The 23,139-nt window shown below is 37.8% G+C and overlaps 1 long non-coding RNA gene across 1 annotated transcript; it reads left to right on the top strand.

Moving 5' to 3' along the window:
• The first annotated feature begins 793 nt into the window (after positions 1-793).
• Positions 794-22,377, top strand: LOC309606967. The gene is made up of 2 exons (XR_014232166.1): positions 794-3,045; positions 3,350-22,377. It is a non-coding gene; the product is annotated as an uncharacterized lncRNA (long non-coding RNA).
• The last annotated feature ends 762 nt before the right edge of the window (positions 22,378-23,139 follow it).

The following is a 23,139-nucleotide window of genomic DNA, read 5'->3' as shown; positions in this document are numbered from 1 at the left end:
CAAAGAACGACTGCAAGCATTTGGTCAATATCCAGAATTCTGAAAATGTTGATTTTCATGATTGTTGCCAGTGTTCTCATTGCTTTATAAAGGAGCGGATTTTTGGAGGACCTTATTCTGCCATTCCAGAAGTGTTTCTCTTGTATTTTGTTAACAGCATATGTTTTGATGTGATTGATTCACTACCATTTGAAACTCTCCCAGTCATGGTGAGAACTACCTGATATACAAGCACTGCTGGGAATGCTTTGCTGGGAATGTTTTGCTATCATTACCTGATGCTCAGTTTCTCCTCATGTCTCTTTTCTTGAAGGTAGCTACAAATGGAGGATAAATGAAAGAAGCTTTGCGAGGATATAAGAGAATGAATGCTAACTCAGTTAAGCAGAAACTCCCAAGGATAAAACTAATCAGCTCCTTGGATCCAAAAAATTAAAAAGATTCAGTTGTTCTCACTTTCGGGTAGATATAGTTTTCCTTCAAAGAGCATTTGAAGTAAAATACTATGTTACTTTAGGAAAGCTGTCAAGAGAGTAAATTCTAAGAATTCTCATCACAGAAAATTTTTTTTTCTTTTTTCTTTCTTTTCTTTTTATTGTACCTACATGAGAAGATGGATATTAGCTGAACCTCTTGTGGTAATCATTTCATAATATATGTAAATCAAACCATCATGCTGGATGCCTTAAACTTAAAAGTGTTGTTTGTCAGTTATTTTTCAATAAAACTGGAAAAAAAGTAAAATGAATTACAATGGTCTGCATTTAGTTGTCCTATAGAATTAGACACTTAATTATATCACCCAGAATTAATTTAGACACTTAATTATATCACCTCCTTTTGCTCCTAGCTTATAAATAGGAAGTGGCTTATACAATAAAACCTTGATTCCTAGTCTGATATAAAGCATCCACTATGTCCGGCTTCACTGGTGGTGCAGTGGTTAAGAATCCGCCTGCCAATGCAGGGGACATGGGTTCGAGCCCTGGTCTGGGAAGATCCCACATGTCGCAGAGCAACTAGAGTCCGTGCTCTACAACAAGAGAAGCCACTGCAATGAGAAGCCTGTGCACTGCAATGAAGAGGAACCCCCATGCACTGAAACTAGAGAAAGCGTGCACGCAGCAACAAAGACCCAACTCAGCCAAAAATAAATTTAAAAAAAAAAGCATCCACTATCTCCAAACTTTACAGCAAAACTGGCTATATTAAATCACAATAAATACTACCCAGTAATCTTCTTTCTATTGAAACATTGCTAAATTATTACTACCCCAGTTAATATAAGTAATTCCCTTAAGTACTGTCGGGGCTTTAAAAAATATTTGTTTAGTTGAATTATACAAGTTAGCCTCAGACCTAAAGAAAATCTTAGTGTCACACTATTTCAAGATTTAAATATAGAACTATTGAATGTTTTAAAACAAGGAAAAGGCAAAAGCAAACACTTTGCCCTCACCCTGACACACATGATCTTGCAATGATTGCTATTTTTTGAAAAAAGGTCTTTAGTTGGAAAACCAAGGTAACATGAGATGACCGCCTGATTATATATGCAAAATCAGAGTCAGAAAGGAGCCTATGAGAAGGGAGATGGTTATTTAGGTCATCCAGTCTTAGAGTATGCTCTGTCCTCCATCCCACCTTCTGAAATAACCTGGGCTGACTCATAAAGGTGGTGGCCATGGAATTATAAGCTTGAAGGTCAGTGCCTAACTAAGTTTGCTAAAGAAAGGACAGAATGCTATTTGACATGAACATATTTTTTATCATATTTCTAAAACTGTGATGTTTCAACTGTGTTGACTGAAAAACTATTATGCTGATATTTTCAGTTCTAAAAAAATTTTAAATATGTAAATTTTTTAGGAATAAGGTTTTCTTGCAGAATAATATACAAGATGCATATTTCCAGTATAAATCAAAATTTTATATTGTCAAAAGTTCAGCAATAACAGAAGTAATTAGTAAAAGTTTATTGTGCACACACCAAAAAGACATTTTGCAACCAGGGAGCACTCAAACCAAGATGTGGAATGAGGCTCAAGGGTATATTGTTAAAAAGGATCTTATGTAGTGAGAAAGCCGTAACTGTTTATTCTTTACAGCTATTGGTTACATTACTAGAATTTTCAGTGGTTACCTCTTACCAACCTTGGCAAACAGTTCAAATTTTGCTTATGATTTCCAGAGGTATAAGCAAAATATGACCCAGATCAAGACAGTCTTGCAAAATAAGCTAACTTAAGCTTTAGTTGTATGACTAAACTAGTTTTGTCTTCCCAGCAAATTTTCAAGGCTTGTCTCCATTTGTTTTTGATTTTAACAATATCTTAGAAATTCTTTCAAGTTATTTTCACATATCTTTTAAAAATTAAATGTTCATTTGTAGAGTAGTATACTCTATCAATGAGTTCTGCAATTCACAGTACATATGCTAAAATATAATCTACCAAAGTAAGGCATTAATTTCCCATATCTTTTTCATGTGATATGTTGATGATCTTCCACCAGAGAGGACATGAGATCACAACATGTGAAGAAGAATGAAAAGAAGTCTTCTAGAGAAAGATATGTAGAAATCTCATGTTGCTAACCAACTAATTATTTGAAAGGGTACCAAAGGGTATTTGGTTATTTGGTACCCTTTCAAATAATTAGTTGGTTAGAAATATTTATCATATGAAAGATATACTTTCTTATCATATATGCTATTTTTCTATCTAATTTATATTAATAAAACAATGTTAAAAAATGCTGCATATAGTTTCACAAATATTATCTGATTTACTCTATGAAATGTCAACATTACATCTTTTCTACCTAAAACCAACTTAAAGTTGTTCTTTAGAACATAAATCTCATGTTTTCTCTTGAAATAACATTTTCCATCTTCTAAACTTAAAATTCATTTTGTAACTTATAAGAGTGATTATAGATTGTTATGGATCTTACAGCTATGTGTTTGTTTGTCCTAGCATAGTTGAATTATATTCTATGTTTTAGAAAAAGTTAATAAGAGCTGATGAAAGTTAAAAGTAGTAGGTGAGGGCTTCCCTGGTGGCGCAGTGGTTGAGAATCTGCCTGCCAATGCAGGGCACACGGGTTCGAGCCCTGGTCTGGGAAGATCCCACATGCCGCAGAGCAACTAGGCCCGTGAGCCACAACTACTGAGCCTGCGCGTCTGGAGCCTGTGCTCCGCAACAGGAGAGGCCGCGATAGTGAGAGGCCCGCGCACCGCGATGAAGAGGGGCCCCCACTTGCCACAACTAGAGAAAGCCCTCGCACAGAAACGAAGACCCAACACAGCCATAAATAAATAAAAATAAATTAAAAAAAAAAATAGTAGGTGAAATTCTTAAGAGAGCACATCTTCGAGATTCTGATTGGTGTCACTTGAGTAAAGCGTTTCCAGTCAAATTCGATTGGGACATGCTAGGCTAAATGTTAAAATGCCCCTTTACTACATGACTACTCAGACCCTGCAATGTGTACATTGTTATTTACCAAGAAGACACATACAGGAGTAAGCAGGGTTTCTGAAACAGCTTTGACTACAGAATTTTAAGTTTTTGGTTATGCACCTCACAGAGGATCCATAAGAAATACTTTTCGAAATGCTGTGGAAAATGTTGATGTCACCAACCTTATTATAGAATACATTTGAGGTTTCATTGAAATATTCGGCAAGTGAAGTGATATTACAAGAGTTTCAACTCTACGTTAATACAGTCATTATCTTTGTAGATTACCTTGGAATAAAGGTTATTTAATCTATTTTGCAAAATATAACATTCTCAGTTAATAAATGAAAGATACTAATTTCAAATTTTAAATTCTAAATAAAATCTCCAGTAACACAGATCAATGGAGCAGAATAGAGAGTGTAGAAATAGGCCCATGCAGATACACCTAATTGATTTTTGACAGATTTGCAAAGGCATTTCAATGGGTTTCACCAAAATAAAAACTTCTGCTCTTGGAAAAATCCTGCTAAGAAAGTGCAGAGACAAGTCGCAAACTGGGACAAAATATTTGCTATCATATATCTAATAAAATATTTGAATCTAGAATATATAAAGAGCTTTCAAAACTCAACAATATGAAAACAAACAACCCAATTATGAAAATAAGCAAAAGATTTGAATAGACACTTCATTATTGAAGATATAAGGATAGTAAATAAGCACGTGAAAAGACTCTTAACACTATTAGTGAGTAGGGAAATGCAAATTGAAACTACAATGAAATACCGTAAACATCTATTAGGATGGTTAAAATAATAAACAAAGGGACAGCACCAAATACAACAATAAAATTGATAAAACCTAACACTTGCCAGGAAGCAGTGCAGTTAGAACTCTCATACAATGCTAGGAATGTGACATAGCATAAGCACTTTGCAAAATAGGTTGAGAGTTTCTTACACAGTTTAACATTCACTTACCATATAACCCAGCAATTCTACTCCTAGATATTAACCCAGGAGAATTAAAACATGTTCACACAAAAATCTGTTTATGAATGCTTATAGCAGCTCTATTCATAATCATCAAAAATTGGAAAGAACCCAAATGTCCTTCATTGGGTGAATGGGTAATCTGTGGTGCATCTGTACAATGGAATAAAAGGAATAAAAACTAACAATATTGGTACACGCGACAACTTGGATGCATCTCAAATACATTATGCTACCTGAAAAGAGCCAGACACAAAGGCTACATGATTCGATTATATGATATTCTGAAAAAGGTGAAACTATAAGGATGGAGTGGATACCAGGGTTTAAGGACCAGGAGTCTAAATTGTGGCTGTTGTTATAAGACTTGAGGCATTTGTCAAAATTCATATAACCATTCTTTAAAAGGAGTGAATGTTACTGTATTTAAATTTAACAATAATTTTAAAACTTCACCAACAATAAAAGGATAGAGTGGGAGGAAGAAATTTAACAACCTGTACAGAAAACTACTTGGCACAAAGGACAAAGGGTCAAATCTTCCATCTTTAAGTAGGGTGCCCATATAAGTTGTCACCCCAAATGGACACTTATGAATGAAGGGGAGATCTATGATTATTTAGAATGGGACACCAAACTAGGACTATTCTAGACACAGTGGGATGTATGGTCACATTAATATAAGGGAAATTAGAAAAACATACAAAAGAAACCATTCACAGCAATATAAATCAATGTTACTTATGCGGCAACATTCAAGAATGGTTGTGATAATGTACACTGATTTGGAAAGCCACATGCAGGAAAGATTTTGGAGTCTGGAGTCATGTAGAGCGTGATTTGAATTATGGAAACTTCTTCAATGTTTTAACGTAACAAACATGTTGAAAGTGTATCATCTGTGCTCATTTCCCTACATTGATTAATATAACCCTTACAAACAGATTGGGTTTGGGCAACATCAAGGAAGAGGTAGATACAGCTGGGGAAACCCTGTATCTAAAGTCAGTTTTGATAGAAAAAGCCCCAGGAAAGAGTGTAGAGCAGCAACAACTGGCAAAGGAAGTGGATGGCCAACAGCTTGGATTGGCATCAAGTCAGTGGTGCACAGGGCAAGCCCAGGACAGGAAAGTGAGCCAGTTACTTACTGATGGGAGACCTCTTGTTTTTCTGAAGCTATAAAATGAGACATGTTGAGATAAAGAATTAATCAAAGGGACATCTAATATGAAATAGGAGTGAAATCAGAAAGAGGAGAAATTTCAGTGGATTCAGTCATTCAATAAATATTTATTGAGGAACTGCTGTGTGTTAAGGCACCATTCTAGGTACTGAGGACACAGCAGTGAACAAAACAAAGTCCCGAGCCTCATGTGGCTTACTTCCAGTAGAGAAAAGAAAAAAAAAATATTTGTGTGTGTATGTGTGGGGTCAGTTAAAAACATAATAAAAGCTAAAAATAAAGCAGGAAAGTGGGATAAGAAGGAACATTGGGTGTGGCTTAAATTTAGAGACACCAGGAAAGGCTTCGCCAAGGAGATGACCAGGGTAAGGACCTCAGAAAGTGAGGGAGCGAGCTGTCTGTCTGGAGGAAGAGGCTTCCTGACAGAGAGCACTGCAATTACAAAGTCCCTGAAACGGGAGTGTGCCTGCTAAGTTCCATGACCAGCAATGAGGCCCACGTGGCTGGAGCACTTCATGAAGGAAGAGCAATGTGGTCAAAAAGGTGACATGGGCACCGATCATGGTGTTCAGATCATGGGACACCTTTAGAGGGTTTAGAGCAGAGGAGTGACGTGATCTGACATACACTTTAAAGGACCATTGTGGCTGCCTTGTTGAACATATTCTGCAGCTGGAAAGGAGAGAAGCAAGATGAATTAGGAGGCTCATGCACTAATCCAGCTGAGGGATACAGCTGGCTTAGGTGAGGGTGGGAGAAGCAAAGGGGATGTGAAGTGGTAGGACTGGATATATTTTGAAGTCATAATTAATAGGATTTGCTACAAACTAGCTCTGGGATGCAAGAAAAAGAAGTATAGCACCATTGTTTTTAGTCTAAGCAAACAGAAGGAATTTCCATTAACTGAAAAGCGATAGACTACAGAGGAGTAGGGGTGGGGAAGAAAGTCAGGAGCTCAATTTTGGACTCTTGGGCATCCACGTGGAAATGTCAAGAGGTAGCTGGATATATAGGCAGAGGACTGGAGATAGAAATGTGACAGAATGTAGATGGCAGCTAACGTCATGAAAAGGGATGCAATCACATAGAGAGAGGGTCTAGACGGAAAAGAGAAGAGACCCAAGGTTTGGGTCATGGAAGACTTCTCTAGAGATCTGGGTGGTATGGAGGGACAGGTGAGCCCCTGAGAAAGCGGCAAGCAGAGTGAGAGCCACGGGAACCTGACACATTGCTCAGGCCTCTGTGTATTGTCAAGGAACTGGGTCTGTGTGTCCTCTACCTGGAAAGCATATGCCCACTCCAAGAATATCGGGGAAGAGTAGCTGCTAAATAATAAAACGGCACCTTTACCAGGTGCTTACATGTGCCAGGAATTATACTAAACAAACATAAGAAGTTGCAACTATTTTTATCTTCATTTTCTTCATGAGAAACGCGTAGATTGAAGGGATTCAATAACGTGCTTGGGGTCACACCACTAGCACGTGATGAAACCTGGATTCCAATTCAGGCAGTCTGCTTTCTGAGCCAGAGGAAGCTGACAATTAGTTGATAGCAAAGTGAACACACCCTGATGAGGATCACGGCTTCAGTGTCAGGATGACTTGGGTTCTACTATCTGGTCATTAATTCTTTTGACTTTGAGCCCACGGTCAACTTTTTGGAATTTTCATCTCCCCATCAATAAAATAGGTCACCTCTATCCTGCATGGCTATGAAGTACCTAACAAATGGAATCTCTTATAATTCCTTGGCATTCTCCCACCCTTACCACCACAACCCAGACTATTATCAAGTTCATTGATTCAGTCTTCTGCCCATGGCTTGGTGGTATCTCTTTCTTTCTATTCCCACACTAGTTCAGACCACCATCATCTCTTATCTGGATTTCTTTTTGCATAACTGATCTCTCTTTCCCTCTCTCCTTCCTTCTCTCTCTCTCTCTCACACACACACACATACACACACACACACACACACACATGCACCCACACACAGCAGCCACAGTGACCTTTCCAAAATGCAAATCAGATTGGGTCACCCACACTAGTTAGAGGGTGGTTCCCTGTCACTCTCAGGATAGACCAGTTTGGAGGTGACTTTAAGCATTTCCTAGCCCAGGTTATGTTAGACTCTATACTTCTCATAGATAGCACGTTGGGAGATGGATTGAGACTGTCAGTTTGCAAGCCTGGGCCCCTCCACATGCCCTCTAGACAAATATAAATCTCTACAAAGGCAGGAACACGATCTGGATAAGACTCCAGTAAATCCCCAGGGTCTAACAGGGCATGGCATGGAGCAAATATTTCCTTAAGAATGACACATAGTAAGTATTGCTGGTTCAATGACACAAAGTATTGCTGGTTCAATGACACAAAGTATTGCTGAATGAATAAAAAAATGAATGAGAAAGAGTGTGCCAAGGCATAAACGGTTCACTTAAACTTAATCTGCAGAAGGCAGAAGTTTCAGCATTTAGGATGGGAAACTAGGAATGCTTCTAAACCAAGGTCAAAATTGCAACTGGCAAAGCATAAGAGAGAGGAGAAAGGGGGAAGGGTCGGTACTACTGAGTCACAGAGTAAACATTACGTAAAGGACCTCTGATCCTAAGGCTGGGTTAGAACCTGGATGTATGAAGCCCCCGCCCCCAGCCTTGTTTGCTCATTTTGATATGGATTTCTGAGCTGAAAAAGACAGTTTAATGAGGCAGGTGTAAACCTTGGTCACAGACAGGCAGCTTAGTACCAGGTCAAAATACTAGCAGCTTGGCACCTCCTACACACTCCTTCTTCACACAAGCATTTGGGCTCCTTGCCCCTGAAAGACTGAAAACCACCACTCTACACAAAGGAAGGGAGTAAGACTAAGACAGAGACCAAACTAGGGTCCCTAGGAGACCCTGGGGAAGTGGTGGTTGTGATGACATAAAAGAACTGGACGTGAGTGACGTATCTGCCTCCTAGGATCGGCGGGGATGGCTTCAGGTGCATATCCAAGCATGTCCTCTTGGAAGTGATGCTATACTTGAGGAATTCTCTACTTTTCTGGCCCAACCTGCATGTTTCTAGTTTTTCCTCCTGGTGTTTACTTGGTAGCTGAGCATGTTTTGGAGTTTTCCTCAAAGCGCGGTTGGTCCAAGCAGCACTGGCATTATCTAGGAATTCATTAGAAAGGCAGAATCTGCATTTTAAGATCCCTAAGTGATTTGTATGCCTATTATAACTGGGGAAGCACTCTTTTAGACAACTATCAGAGAAGAGCGAGACACCTGGGGTTCTCCAAGGGCCATGGCCCTCTACCAGCTTCGACATCCTCTGGGAAATTGTTGGAAATGCGAATCCTTAGCCCCATCCCAGAACTACTGAATCAGAAGCTCTGGGGTGGGGCCCAGCGACCTGTGTTTTAACAAGCCTTCCGGTTGCTGCTGAGGCTCACAAGTGTTTGAGAACCACCTGCCATCCAGGCAGATTGCCAGTTATCAATGCAGGCGCTGTGGGCACATGGTGCAGTGAGAGGCCAGTGCCGTAGCAGTTGGGGAAGGAGGATGAGGAGGCTAGAGCTCTTGCCAGTTGCAATTAATTAGCTGTGTGACCTCGGGGAAGGAACTTCACTAATTACCTGGATCTAGTTTCCTTAGCCTCAAAGAGAAAAGGGTATAATTTTCTTGGAATAAAGGTCCTCAAAGTACGGTTTGTGGGCGCCCAGGTGGTTTACTGAGGGCTCAGTAGGCAATTTAGTTATTATGGAGATAACTATAACAGCACTTATAATAGTAATGGTCAGAAATGTATTTTGCTTAAACGTATGACAGGAATGCCACAGAACTGTGATTTTGAGCAACGATTTGGAAATGTAAGATATGAATGCTGCAGAACCGTGATTCTCAACATCACTGCACATGCGCTCCGAGGTCTGGGCTGAACAAAGCTGATCAGTTCATCTCAGCTAACTTAGTTAACAGGGTACAGATATTTTCTCTAATGCGTTTTCACATCATTTATTTCTTATGTTTACATTTGTTAATCTCCCATCTTTATTTTTTGCAATTACACTATATTATAATCACAATTTATAAAAATGGTTCACTGGCTCATAAGTGGCTCAGTGATGCATAAAAGTGCCAATGCAATAACTACATAAATGCTATTTCAGAATAACCCTGTGGATGTAATGAATAGTATCTCGGGGTGAAGGTAGGGTGTGAACCTGATCATAAAGTGACAAGTGAATTTTCAATATAAGGATTTTGCTCAGGTAGTAGAAAGAGTGTGAATATGAACTAAAAAGATAACCTAAATATTTTCTCTTAGTCTTCACTATGTTGTCTGTTAAGAAACTTTGAGACTATGCCTTTGTGTTTGTTGCTTTCCTCACTGCCCAAAAAGGTAAATGCCATACTTTATCTAAGAAGTATGTAAATACAACATTAATGACATATAATATCTGGGTGGAAAGAAGAAAAAACTCTTGGCAGATTCCTTTATGACAATGCTAGACAATAGCACAATCCCAGTAACGTCTAGTGTGGAAGAGTTACACGTGTGTGTGCTAAGTTGGATGAAACCACTAAAATGCAAAATATGTATCTCCTTTCTGCACACAAACCTAGTGCATCTAGGATGGAGGAGAGCTCAATGGCTTTTAATTTTGCTTTCCACCTGTCACCCATGTCATAGGAGGAGGCATTTGTCATTCAGCCAATGCTCATCTTGCTGGCCAGATGCAGACTAGAAAATGTACACTGTGGTCAACACTGATGGGACAGCAGCAATGTAAGAGCCAGAAAGGGCACTGCTCTGGGAACAAAAGGGGGCCAGAATGCACATGGCTTCATTCACGGGGAAGAACTGACATTCAACAATGTGCCTCGTGATCTTGATTCAGCACTGATGGCCAAAATAACAATTGTGAAAATGATTAAATCTTGGTGACTGAGTGAATACATGTTCAGTGGGAGGAGAATGGCAACAAGTTCAAGACTGTTTTTTCCATATTTAATCACTCTGGTTATCCATGGCCAAATGCTTATGTGAATTGTTTGAAGTTACTTTTACTGAGATATGCCCAAGAGCAGAATCTCAGTAGGGTATTTCTGTCTCTACTACCTAAATGCATCACTTCATAGCCAAACAGTAGGATTTATCAAGAAGACCAAACTGTGGAACAGATGGCTTGATTGACAAGAGTCTGATTCTTTCCTTGAAATTAGTGGTTTTTTCACTTTTTAAGAAAGAAATCAATGATCTTACTAGCCATTAAACACACATGCACATACATGCATGTGCACACATACACACACACACACACATGCACAAATGATACAAAGCATATGAAGAATATTTTCCAGAGCCCCTCAAAACAACTAGAGAGAGGATTAATAATACATTACCTCTCATCTTTCAGGTTACTAATTTAATCTTACAGCTTTTGAGTGTGATGTGTATTTGATGGTACACTGTAAAGGGTCTTCTGTGAAAATGCTATATATAATTTCTTGGTCTATCCATATTCAATGAGAATATCTAAAACTATTTAAGCCAAAAATCACTTGCCACTATTTTTACCTTTAGTTTCATATTCATATTTAATCCATAGTTTATAAAACTTTCTCATCTGTTCAGTTTTTCTTTAATTTATATTCAAATCATCATGATTATTTTACTATCCTGTGTGGCACAAACATTTTGTATAATTAGCAAGGCCCACAAGTGTCTTTCACAGAAACCAAGGATTTCTTTATAGTTTGAGCCTGCTTCCCTGTTTCTCTTTTTCTAAATAAATGAAAACTCTCAGTTGGGATTTTCAGGAAAGCACCCAACTACAGGCTGCTCCAATGAGTTGCCATGAGAAATTGAATATGCAAATCATTTTTACACGCACATTTATGTAGGCAAAACACCTGCACATCTGGGTTCCCAGCAGTCCCTGTTGATTAATATGCATGTAACCCAGAACTGCCCATTACCGGGTAATAGGAATTTTAAATGCACTTGGCTCATTTTCAAGTAAATCCCTGGGTCATCAGTACTACAATTAAATGTGCCAGGTTAGATGCTCATTTTATATTAAATCAACTTCTTACCCTATGAAAAAACCTCCACTTTTGTATTCAATATGTATTTTTCCTTTACTTTGGGAAAAACAATGACTCGAGTTAACAGCAAACAATGGGCTTTACAATATAAAGAAAACCATCTGGTAAACTAGAATGTTTTACAGAGTGATTTTTTTTTTAAATGTAGGGGAGATGGCTCCTGCCCAGCAACAGCTGAAAGCCCAAATGTAACTGAAAAATACAAGCCAGCTGGCCAGGGTGCCACCAATGAATGGTATCTCCTTTTTCTGTGGCGTTACTTACAAAATTCAAATGGTACATGTATTTATTTCACTTGGGCATCTACAAAACCCTGGGGGTAGGTAGCAACAAGTGGGTTATATTTTGAGGTGGAGAAATTGAGGCTCAGCATCCCAATGTCCCATTCAAGACCTTCCAAGCAAGTGGAAGTAAAGATCAGAAGTACAGTTCAACGTAATTCACTTTCTTTGTTAAGTCTCTGCCACCATCCCTGCTTGTTCTGCTTTGGCAGTGCTCTGTCTTAGGCCTGTAGATCATTTATTCTATCCTCACTAGAAATGAAAACTTTAACCTACAACCTTTTAATTTCAATAAAATCATTTACATTTTATTCTATTTTCTTTTAAACAGGTCGCCAGGAATCTCCAGGCAGAAAATCTCCAGGAATTAATTACTTACCACACCAGACTCTGAAAAATAATGAACTCATTAGTGTAACTTACAGGAAGGGGTTACCAAATAAAACAGTCTAAGAAATATTGAATAGCTAAATCTGGCACATCTTATGACACTTCCCCCAGAAAGCATAGTTATTATGATTATTTTAAGAAATCATTCTTTTTTGTACTTCAGTAATACTATTTACGATCTATCGTTAAAATCTTACATTAATATAAGATAATACTAATAGAACTTTGTTTCAAACCAAGTGCATAGGGGGGTTTATATAAGTTCTTTTCATATATCAAGCCTTACATACTTAATTTCATTTACTTAATTTAATCCTTAAAGCAACTTAACAAGTAGTATTATTTTCATTTTACATATGAGAGAAGTAAGACCTAGAAAGGGTCTGAACTAGGGTGACTGGCTCAACTTGACTCAGCTTGTACCTGCCCCTCCCAATCCTGCCAAAAAGCGGGTTCCTTCTCCCACCCACTCCTCCAGAATTTCACCTTCTATTTACCTAAATATTATGCTTCTGTTCTTCTGAACTCAAGTGAGCATATACGATACAGTGAAGGAAAATTAGTGAAGTGAAGCAGTCAATATATAGTCCCCATAATAAGCGGCTTAGTTAAAGAATATGAAAAGAGTTCACAAGCTCAATAAAATATCCTAAAGATAAATTAGGTCCCATTTGTTTATTTTTGTTTTTATTTTCATTACTCTAGGAGGTGGATTGAAAAAGATCGTGCTGCGATTTATATCAAAGAGTGGTCTGCCTATGTTTTCCTCTAAGAGTTTTACAGTGTCTGGCCTTACATTTAGGTCTTTAATCCATTTTGAATTTATTTTTGTATATGGTGTTAGGGAGTGTTCTAATTTCATTCTTTTACATATATCTGTCCAGTTTTCCCAGCACCACTTATTGAAGAGACTGTCTTTTCTCCATTGTATATCCTTGCCTCCTTTGTCATAGATGTTCATTGCAGCACTATTTACAATAGCCAGGACATGGAAGCAACTTAACTGTCCATCAACAGAGGAATGGATAAAGAACATGTGGTACATATATACAATGGAATATTACTCAGCCATAAAATAGAATGAAATAATGCCATTTGCAGCAACATGGATGGACCTAGAGATTATCATACCGAGTGAAGTTAAGTCAGAGAAACACAAGTATCGTATGATATCACTTATATATGAAATCTAAAAAAAGGGTACAAATGAGCTTATCTGCAAAACAGAAATTGAGTTACAGATGTAGAAAGCACCTGTATGGTTACCAGGGGGTAAGGGAGGGGGAGGGATAAATTGGAAAATTGGGATTGATATATACACACTACTATATATAAAAGAGATGACTAATAAGGACCTACCATATAGCACAAGGGAACTCTACTCAATACTCTGTAAGGCCTATATGGGAAAAGACTCTAAAAAAGAGTGGATATATTGTATTTATAACTGATTCACTTTGCTGTACACCTGAAACTGACACAACATTGTAAATCAACTATACGTCAATAAAAAATTTTAAAAAAAAGATCAAAGCAATGACAAAAAAACTCTAAAGATGTGGTTCTAGTTTTCTAGTTTTTGCTCTACAGTTGTTTTACATCTCCACTGATTTTTGGAGTTTCTGGCTTTATACCATATCAGCCACCCATTTATTACCATACATTTACAATTGAGATATTTTCCCACTTCTGACACTGTGAACACATTCTCCTCTCAGGTCACAGGCTCCTTTTCTTCCAATTCTCTCTATTATTCCCAAGAATTTAGTTTTTTATTCTGCACTGAGACCTAGAATACTGTCTGGACCTCCCTCCAGTCACCTTCTTAATTTCTTTTACTATTCACTGTCCAGTTTAGAATCTATTTCTCTTTAAACTAACTTGCAAATATCCTTAACCTCCTTGACCTCTTGTCCTTCTCTTACACTTGACTGACGAAAACTCCATTCACATTTGGACAAGTCCCAGAGTCCACCTTCTCCATACCCAGATTATTGGCAAGTGGTGGATACAACCGTGCAAACTGGGGCAATATACATTTGTGGTCACTGACCTCAAACAGCTTGTGTATTTTCTCCAACAATTCTATTTTTATTCTGAGTCAGTTCATGCGCAATTTCCACAGCACTCATGTCAATACTCTCCACTCTTGTCAAGCCTTCAGTTCCCTATCTCATCATCACCTTATCCTATCTGATTCTTTCCATTCCTGCATTGCACTGTCTTAGTTGGGGTTTTCTTAAAACAAAGGCTTGAGATTATATTTAAGTTCCATGCTTTATAGGGAAGTGCAGTTCTAGGGCAGTTGGATCAAGGAAGAAGGGGTGTGAGACAGGGAAGGATGGAAAGAAAACACAAAGTGATGCATTACTCAGCTGTCTACTTCTTCATGAGATAGAAAGAGACATAGCCAGTCACTTACCCACATGGGCTATCTCTTCAAAGGCTGTACAGAATACAGGTATTAAAGAATAGCCTAATGGAATGAGGAATGAAAAGGGACATTGCTAATGGTTGCTGGTTCCTGTTCATCTCCTGTCTTTTACTGGCCAAAGTTTGCTTCATCTCCTCTACACTTCTGTCTTGTGGCACTTTGCACATTTTTAAAATTTTTCAAAATTTCTTTCTATCTTCTCCTTTTTGGATTCTATTTATACATATATCTGGCTGTCTGATGTTTCCCACAGTTTGCTAATATGCCTTTCAATTTTTATAGCTGTTTATCTCTCTGTGATTTATTTTGGGTAATTTCTACCGTTATGTCTTCAAGTTCACTAATCTTTCCTTTTGCAATGTCTAATCTGTGATTATTTTTCCTATCCTGTGCATTTTTTATATCTCAGACATTATAGTTTTCATCTCTAGAAGTTGGATTTGGGTATTTGTTTATAAGTCCCTACTTAACATATTCAATCTTTCCTCTAGCTTTGTGAATATATGGAATAAGTATCTATTTCAATGTCCTTATCTAGCCTATATCATTTGTGCCATTTCTAGATGAGTTTTGATCGATTTTTCTCATCATTATGGGTTACATTTTCCCACTTTTTTGAAAGGTTGGTAATTTTGATTGGATGCCAGATATTATAAATTTTAACTTGTTGGGTGCTGGATCATTTTTTTCTCTAAAATTATTCCTTGATTTTGTTTTCAGGCATGAGTAAATTGCTTTGAAACACTGTGATACAAGTCTAACTGATGCTTCTAGTTCCTCACATACCCCCACAAAAGATGTAGTAGGACTGGGTTAGGTACCTGTGTCCAGGGTCCCCAAGCTACCCCAAGGTTCTATGATTTGCTAGGAGAACTCCCAGGACTCAGCATATGTCATACTCACAGGTAAGATTTATTACAGCAGAAAGATAGAAATCAAAGTCAACAAAAGGAAAAGCCACATAGGGTGAAGTCTGAAGGAAATAAGGTATAAGCTTCTAAGGATCTTCTCTTACTGGAGTCACACAGAACATGCTTGATTCTTCCACTAACAAGTTGTGACAACACTTGTGAATGTTATCTACCAGGGAAGCTCATTAGAGACTAACTGCCCGAAGTTTTTGTTGGGGGCTGGTCACATAGGCAGCCTTTGCCTGACAAGTACCAAGATTCAAGACTCCCAGAAGGAAAGCATGTGTTCAGTATAAACCACATCATTTGGATGAGTGGTTCAGGCACAATGAGGCATTCTTATCAGGGAATGGTGGGAACTCTCATGAAATCCAAGGGCCAACCTTGTAAGCAGGAATGTTAAGGATAAACAGTCTCAGGCCTGCTATATTAACTGATCTGCACATAGCATCTTCTACTCCTCCTGTAAACCTACTTGTTCAAATGCCTGTCTCCCACAGACTGTAATCTCTGTGAGCAAAGAAGAAAGGCAGACTGAGCTCCATGAGAAAAGAAGAAACTATTTCTATTTTGTTCAATATTGTGTCTCCTGTGCCTAGCATAAAGCTTAGTATAAAGTAGATGCTCAATAAATACTTCTTAAATGAAGACAAAGGGTTAATATTGTGAGAATATATAGAACTCTTAAGCTATAAAGAAAAATGGGCAAATGACATAAATATTCACTAGTAAGCAAATATATTTAAATTTAAAAATTGATATTTTTTTCATGTATTAAAGTGACAAAAGTTAAAAGTTAATACACAAAGAGTGTGATTAAATAGTAACTGTTATACATTGCTGACAAGAATATATAAGTTATATAAATGAACAATTTAGTAATATGTGTCAAGAGTGTTAAAATGTTCATAATTATGTCTTAGAAAATTCCATTTAGAGTACTTTATTAAAATAAACTAATCAAGAGATGAAAAAGACAATAGATAAAAATGTTAATTGCAGCATTATTTATAATGGCAAATATCTGCAAACATCGTAAATGTTCAGTGATAGGGAAAGGTTAAAAAAATTATGGGATATAAATACAATGAGATATTAAGAAGTCAACTATAGATTACTTTCAATAAATATTTTTTGACATGGAAAAACACTGAGGATTATTAAGTGAAAAACTAAGAACTGCCAACAGTTAATACATTTTGATCCAAATTCTGTTAATATATATGTGCATTTACATATGTAAATATGTTTTATTTTAAAATATAATAAATTTGAGCTATGTAGGCTAAAATATTAGTAATTATTACTTTTGAAGCATTTATTTTATGGGGTCACTGGTCTTTTTCTCTTTTGATTTTTATGTGCTTTCTAACACACACACACTTGCATGCATATACTTCCATACAAATAAACATGTATATTCTAATTTGTTTTATTATTTGATCACTGACCAGTAACTGCTGTTGGTAGAAGGAGTCCTTGTTAGACAGCATATATGAAGCACACAAATGAAAATAAAGTATACATGTAAACATGAAAGGACCAACTCTCACTAAAGACATTGGGGGAACTCACTGATCCTTAGCTGGTACTTATCTAGTATTACTCACCATAATCAATATTTCATTCAGAGATGCATTTTTAACAGTATAATTGTTTTATTTCGGTAATTAAATACTTTTTTCATCTCTTCTTTCTATTCCCTTCCTTTATGATCTTAGGGTTATTTATGTCTGTTTCTGAAGCCTGGTATATTAAGGTATTCACAATATATTTTATATTGCCTTTGAGATTTTGATTTTACTATCTTTCATATTTTAAGTTTTAAAGTATTTGCTTTCAAAATATGAGTGAAATGTGCAATCATCAAAGGTTAATTTTCTCCAGTCTGAAAGTTTGAATACTCTGAATATTTACATAGGATTAAAGGATGTGGGGACACACACACACACACACACACAAACACACAAACACACACCCACACCTTGTAATTCTGGCTCCAAAACCCTCATAATGCTGGCTATGTAACTTGATAACAAATGATTTATTAAAAAGAATCTTCCCTGACAAGCTGTATCCTCTGCAACATGTCATTTTCATATCTGATTATAATGTTTGCATTTCATTCAAACCATTATAGACAACAGATGTTTTGATTAGTGAAGCTGGGATGGCAAATTATCTCCAAAACCTGGTTTCCTCTCTGTCTTGATTTGGGTTCTTCCTAAAGCAATCCCTGAGCCAAGGATTTGGGGGCAAGTAAATTATTTGGGAGGGAAGCCCAGGAGACTCAGTGAGGACTGGGGAGTAAGATAAAGAAGCAGGTGTTAATTATCAGCCTACTTCTGAGGGCAACCAGAGCTCATTCTCACTGAAGACCCTTTGAGACCTGTGTGGAACATGCCTCAGAAATATCCCACTGAATGTAAATTGGTGCAGCCACTATGGAAAACAACATGGAGGTTCCTCAAAAGAATAAAAATAGAGTTGTCATATGATCTAGCGATCCCATTCCTGCGCATATATCTGGACAAAACTATGATTAAAAAAGATACACACACCCCTGTGTTCATAGCAGCACTATTCACAATAGCCAACACATGGAAACAACGTAAATGCCCACTGATAGATGAATGGATAAAGAAGATGTGGTACATGTATATAATGTAATACTACTTAGCCATTAAAAAGAATGAAATGATGCCATTTGCAGCAACATGGATGCAACTAGAGATTATCTTACTAAGTGAAGTCAGAAAAAGAAAGACAAATACCATATGATACCACTTATATGTGGAATCTAAAATATGACACAAATGAACATATCTATGAAAGAGAGAGAGACTCATAGACATATAGAAAAGACTTGTGGTTGTCAAAGGGGTGTGGAGAAGGGATGGATTGGGAGTTTAGGATTAGCTGATGCAAATTATTATATATAGAATGGATAAACAAGGTCCTACTGTATAACACAGGGAACTATATTCAATATCCTGTGATCCATAATGGAAAAGAATATGAAAAAGAATATATATATATATATTCAGTTATATATGTATATAACTGAATCATTTTGCTGTACGGCAGAAATTAACACAACACTGTAAATCAACTATACTTCAACAAAATAAATTAAAAAAAAAGAAATGCCCCATTTAAGGACAAGTAAGCTGGGTATGAAATCTATTTATCCATGAATACTTCTCTGTCACTGCTTCAGGGTCGCCCCAGGGACATTAACTTTCAGGCATTTCCAGCTATCCTCAGGAGCGGTCTGCGGATGGCCACAGGCAGAGAGAAGCAGAAGATGCTCTGTGGGTGGGAGCTGTCTGCAGGAGACAGAAGCACTGACCACATCCTCTGTGTGGATCAAGATGTGGTGCATGAGAAGAAGTAACACTTTGGCTACTTCTCTTTTACAGAGACTTTATGGCCAAGAGTCACTAGCTCTGACTGTGGCTCAGCACTAAGGAGCCCTGTGATTTTGAGCCAGTTACAGAATCTCCCCAAACCTCTGTTTTCTCATCTGAACAAGGGTTTTGTTAGAAAAAGTATGTGAAACTTAGCAATAGGCAAATGGATTACTACACATTCCTACACTGTAGCTCTGAGTTTGATTTTCTATTGACTAAGCTATTTTACCACTTTGGAGGGGGCAGATGGTAGTTTTAAAATCTTGTAGCTGCGAAACTCTCCTGTCTAAGCCAACATAGACTTGTCATTTGTGAAAAAGATGGACGAGCAGGTAGTGGGGCACAGACATGCCCACCTCCAAGCCTCTTAAGAAAAGGCAAGTGACCTGTCTTGCTCCTTGATGTTCTCTAATCCCCAGGCCCCTTCTGGCTCTTTTTTGCTTCCAAAGCCCTCTTTTATAGAAGAGAAAACTGGAAACAGAGACCACCCACATGAAGAAGCGAGGGCTATTTATTCAGAATTTGCTATACAAAGGAGTCAGCCACCATCACTTGAATTTGGCAGAGACTGAAACGCAGGCAAAGGAGTGGGACAGCTTTATAGTGGAGAAAGGGAAGGCTTCAGGTGTGCCCTGATGGAAGATGTTGGCGTGGCGATGCCGAAGGCAGGGTAGCCACAAACAGGGCAGCCTATGTGATTGCTTTGGGGAGCATAATTAGCTTTCTCCTTTTGGTCCTAAGTTGGAAACGGAGGCAAATATTAGAGAGTCTGTCACTTATTAAGTACTGACTGTGTGGGACCGATTGCTACAGAAAATGTGGTTTGGCTTCCTGGACCGGTTGCTGCAGATTGTGGCTCACAATTCTAAATATTTTTATATATGGTCTGGCATTGTCCATTTGTTTATTCAGTCTCTCAAAACTGAGACTTCAGTGTATTACGTTGTTTGAGGTTCCACACATAGTGGCTAAGGTAAGACTCCATATTTCCTGTGAATTCCACGCTTAGCTTCACTGTAAAAAGTTGAAGTTTCTTTTGGTTAGGAAGTAACACAGATCCCCAAGATCTAGCAAGTAGCAACAACTAGGAGGGCTTGGCCGAAGGACTGCAGAGGTCAGCATGAGTAATCCCAAGGCCTTCCCCAAATTGAGACTTCAAAAAGGCAATAAGGAAAACTGAGGGGCTGATTGAAGATGGCAAAAGTTTTGGTATTTACATGACTTCAGAAACCCCAGGGTACTAGAACCCATGAGAATGAAGGTTATATCTACATTTGTACTTGGATATTTCACACTGGATAAGCCACGTTCTTTCCTCAAGAATCTGTAAACAGCCAGCCCTTCAAATCAGAGCTTGGCTTCTCCCCTTATCTGAGAACAGCATTACAAGCAGAACATAAGTAGCTATTGCCATGAGGATGGATCGAAAGACTCTTTGATCAGCCATTCCACTCACGTGAGCCTATCCCTAAACCAGGGATGGTAACGAAAGTAATTTAACATACATTTATAATTAATTTGTTACACTTTTCCTGCTGTTGGCAAATCATACTATTTTAGAAAAGTTCATGGAATTAATCTCCCAGAAGAGAGATGAGATGGAAAGCCTGTAGGAGTAAATTGTTCTGTTTACTTCCAAACATGTGAGTTTTAAGAGCCAATTTGGCTATAGGTCAGGGTTAATTTAGTGTTTCAAATTTGTCTTTTAGAAAACTGTATAAAGTCAAAGATTTTCTTCTTCCCACCAGATAACAGGAGGCCTGCAGTAAAGAAAACCTTTTTTCTTCTCAAATGGTTCCTATGATCTGGTAAGGGAGTAGATAATAAGTTTTCTTTTTTAACATGAAGACCATATATAGGTAAGATATGCTATAAAAATATGTTCTTTATTCAACTGTATCTTGAGAATAAAGAGAATATCGTGCATTCCTGGTATGGGTATTTCTTAAATGACTTAGAAAACAAAGGCACACGCTCATTAAATTTAGAAGTGACCAAAATTTTGTCACACTGTTAAGTAAGGAGACCAACTCGTCCTAGCTTGTCTCAGACTTTCCTGGTTGTAGCACTGAAAGTCTTGTGTCCTAAGAAACTCCTGTAGTCCTGGGCAAACTGGGATGACTGGTCAGCCTACCTAAGATTTCAGAAGATTTGAGTTTAAACAGATTCAGTTTGGAAAAATGAGGAATGGTGTAAAATGGAATTTAGTCAGGGCTAGTCCTAGGCTGTGTCCTTCAGGATAGAAAATAGGTTTCTAAGATATGGGGTAGGGAAAAATTAACTGGAGAAATATAGGGATTAGAGAGATTGCAAACTGCACAAGATTCCCAGACTTGGAGACATGAAGAAATCATTTAAGAGTAACCCCTCATTTAATGTCCAGCTAGCAATCCAAGGCAAGACAGGACTTAGATTCTGTGACACTCTTGTCTGCTTATTCTATCCCATTAGATTTTTTGGTTTGTTTCTAAGAACATCTAGAACAGTGGTTCTCAAAGTGTGTTGCCTAAACTAGCAGCAATGACACCACTTGAACCCTTACCAGAAATGCAAATTCTCAGGCTCCAGAGTTATGAATCTGAAACTCTGGGGGAGCAGCAGAAATCTGCATTTTACCAAGCCCTCCAAGTGATTTCGATGAGTGCTAACTGTTGAGAATCAAAGATTGAGACCAATCCTTCCTACATAAAACATGACAATTTAAAATATAGAATGTGGGGCAAATGGATGAGGTTACTTGGGGCCATATCAAGGGGCTAAAATGTCACTTTCTCAGGATTCAGGGATAATATTTTGGCACAGCAGATGGGAAGGGAATAGATGGCTAAATCTACTTTACCCACATGCCTGTCACTCTTTACCACCTGTGATACCAGCTAATAACCAGGAACCAATAACTAGTAACTGATGACAGACTCTTCCCTGTTTCTGATGCTCGTCAAGATGCCAGGAAACAGATGACTTCAAAATTCCTTTGTACAAACAAACCATAAAAACTGAGGCAACCTAAATAATAGATCTTTGCTTCAACCAGGTTACCAGAAACAGACACCCTAAATCCTAGGGCATCCTGTGAATGAATTCAGTCAAGGGAAAGTGAAGAATGGACCAGTAGAACAGTCGAGTCATATCCTGGTTTTGAGCCAAATTATATCACATCCTTTTCTGTTTAATCTAATAGATTCTCTCTTGTGTTTTAAAGAAAAGAGTTTGAGTCTGTCATCTTTTTCAACATCCAAAGGAGACTTTACCCAAGTGTCTGAAAGGAGGCATTTTGCTCATCAACAAAGCTAGATCTTCAGCCCATTGACAACCAGCAACCAAGGCAGGAGTCTGGCAGTGAGTCCTCAATGCCCCAAAGAGCCACGAATTGGGACAACAGCTCAACAGCACTCTCAATTCCTTGTTGTAAGAATCTCAACTTCATGGAGGAATAAATTATTTGAATGAACTAATTTGTAATTGATGATGGATGATGTCAATACATTAACCAGTATGTTTGTATGAGGAGTCGTGTCAAAAAATACTTAGCCTTAAACTAAAAATTTAGATATTCTCACATTGAAAAGTATCCAGAAATATATTGAAAACTTCAACAACCACAGCTGACATCTTCTAGAGAGGTCCCCATTTATTTAGCACATGGCTTTGTGAAGATGTCTGTATCTCAGCAACAAAACAGAAACTTTCCCCAATTTGAAGAAGCATTTAGGGCCATTTGAAATCATTCAGCTATGAACTAAATTAGACAAAGAATGTCTGTCCAACTAGGAACAACTTCCAAAGCATTCTTTTCTTTTCAAATCATCAAAACAGTATTTTCAAAGTCTCAATAGAGCACATGCATCTTCTAGTAGGCGCACTGTTTTGTCATCCAAGTTAATTCAATTGTGAGATAACTACTTCCATAACTTTTGCCTTTTCAAATTAAGGAGGCATGGTCATTGCCTTTGAATGGCCCTAACATT

The sequence above is a fragment of the Balaenoptera borealis genome (assembly GCF_965194805.1).
Source record: "Balaenoptera borealis genome assembly, chromosome: 12".
Lineage (NCBI taxonomy): Eukaryota > Metazoa > Chordata > Mammalia > Artiodactyla > Balaenopteridae > Balaenoptera > Balaenoptera borealis.
The sequence above is the reverse complement of the archived record's forward strand: the minus strand, read 5'-3'. Positions and strand labels throughout refer to the sequence as shown.